Genomic DNA, 2,843 nt, shown 5'->3' on the forward strand with positions numbered 1-2,843 from the left:
ATTACTAGTAATAATATTACTTTACCCAGTAACTAGTAGTGTAACTAATTAGTAATACATTTAACTAATAATATTACAGTTAACACCCCCAAAAATAGGAAGAAACTAGTTTGGAAAATGGAAATATTCACATTACTTTGATTTTAACAAACCAAACTGGATTTTAATCATGGACACAATTACCAATTTTTTGGAAAATTAATACAACTAGTAGTGTAACTAATTACTTTTGGCAGTGAGTAAGGAGTAAAGTAATAGTATTACATTTGAAAAGAGTAATTAGTAATAATTCTTTGAGTAACTAGCCCAACACTGATCCTGAATCAGTCACAAATGGTCTGATTTCGTAGCTGCTTAGTGATAAGATAACTGGTGACTTTAAAGTTACAGGATGGTCCGTCTGACTACTTTGCAAACTGGCCGCCAGCGTACAGAACTTTTAATTTAACACACAAACATTACTGTCTGTCACTGGTTTAATTATAATAAGAGAAAACACAGTTCAATGCACCTTCAATGGCGTCTCAGTGTTAGACTGAGACTGCTCTGGTTTGAATCAGTTTAATGGATTCTCAACAAGTGAAATGTAGGATTTAAGTGTTTTACAGTTACAAGATTGTGCTGTATTCAATCTCTTTTTTCTGGGGGCACTTGGTTTGAAAAATATATTTCAAAGGGGCGCTACCTTATTAAAAAGGTCACCCATAGAGTTGAAGGCTACTTTATCAGTGGAAAAATAGCAAAAGTTAAATTTTTTGGGCAGAAATAAATGATGGAAAAAGCTGATTTCCTGTCCAGTCAATAGGTTTCACTGTGGACGCCACAGCCACGTGTGATTTGGTTGTGTTATTGCAATCACAGCAGACCTTCCACTCAGCCCATAGTTCATATAGACCCAGCACCCTTCCTCTCACCAGGTAAAAGGAAATGGCTTTTCCACATGTGTTCAACATGAACTTATCCTAAAACAGGGTCCTGCTTTCTGAGAGTAATCAGTTGGCTCAACGCTGAAGCTTTCTTCTTCCTGTTAACACTCCACCGGCTGTGGACTCACTACTGTATGTCTGCTGTAGCTGAAGAACGTCACAACTCTTTATGAGCTCAATGATTTAAAGGAAACGGGCTCAGTGCTTAATTGAGTGTCTGTTCAACCAGTTTTGGTTCGGAGATTTCTGCCATCATTCCAGTACGCTAGCAGTGAATTCAGTTAGTTAATAAATTATATTTAAAAGTTAATGTAGCAATGTGTCTTTGTTTCTCTGGATAAACAACAGGACATCAATCATTTTTATAGTTTTGTCTGTGGAGGAAACTGGGCATTGTAATGTTTCCCCTGTTGTAAAGTGAACAGAAATCGATTATAAATCAATATAAAATGTGTCTGGTTTGTTTTAGAAATTTGGGTAAACAGACCCAATAAAACTACATCTGAGTCCCGTCCCAATGTACACAAGACACTACAACCTAGGGCATAACTACCCATTCTTTGGGTACCTAAACGTTCCCATCTGTCCCCAGCAATATACAGTAGAAAATATGTTACATGTCCTCTTGTTTTAGCCTTTTGTTGTCAATTTATTTCCTTTTGTTAAGTAAAACGTGAAGTGTGCGACTCCCCCATCGTGGTTGCTCGCAGTACCTTTTGTTCAGTGTTGCGAACTTGGTTACTTTTCAGACTCTCTTAGGAATTTTATTTCTAAAAAAAGCCACCAGCTACTACTGGAAACTACTGTCAGTGAACAGTAAACAGTAAGCAACCAAAACAAAACCAAGTGGAGGAGCAGCCACTATCAGACCTATAAATGTCAATCTAGTCCTCAAAACTCGGATATAAATGTGCCGTTTTTCATAAATATCATATAATCATACAACTGTAATCCAATTTGACCAGAACACTGATGTTGGTTTGTTGTTTATCTAGTTTTATACCAGTTTGTATATTGGTATATTTTGACCAATTTGCTAGTTAGCTACACTATTCTGGATCAGAATCAGAATCGGGTTTATTATTCTTTGTTACATTAATGCACTTTACTCTGATTTTATCTTTCCATGTTGCACATATCATTAAATGTCACACTGCTAACTTCCAGATTCCCCTGCACATTCCCATACAGCTCTTCAGTCTTTTATTCTAAGTATCTTTTTATTGTCTCTTTTTTTTAAATCATTTATATTCTTCTGTGTTTAATTGTTTTGCACCAACTTACCAAGTCAAATTCCTTATTCTATACCCTGATTCTGATTCTGACATTAAAGGAATTTGCCTTTATAAACTGATGCATTACAATAAACACAGAAAAATATATATAAAGATAAAAATAGAGAAAATAAAAGGAGAAAATATCCACAAATATATTAAAAAAGAGACAATGTGTACATTAAATACCGTACTTGAATACATTTATGAAAAGCAATACAGTTCGCAGGAATGTGCAAGTTGGCAGTTTATGATTAATGTGTGTGTAACTGTGTATAAAGAGAAGCTTTTATTATTATGAAATGAGCTTAACTAACTAGTCAAACACTAAAGTCAATGTTACCTTTATGCTCCGAGAAGAGTTCTTACTTCTCTTCCAGCAGCCATCAAACAGTTGACCTCAGGTGTTACTAATGATACTAATTATCAAGGCTGCGTTCCTTTCAGCTCAAACAGGGTCACATTGCCCTTATTGGCTCACTGGAGAGGCTCTGCTACACTAAACGGAACGGAGCCTCAATTAGTGTCACTGTTAACGCCTGTGTAGTGTTTAATGTACAAATGGCTGCTGTAATAAAAAAAAACAGGTCAAACTAATGTTTATGTTTCCTTGGACACTTTTTAAAAAACTTACCACAGTTTA

The sequence above is a fragment of the Morone saxatilis genome, unplaced genomic scaffold (assembly GCF_004916995.1).
Source record: "Morone saxatilis isolate NCDOM2014 unplaced genomic scaffold, NCSU_SB_2.0 Contig24, whole genome shotgun sequence".
NCBI lineage: Eukaryota > Metazoa > Chordata > Actinopteri > Moronidae > Morone > Morone saxatilis.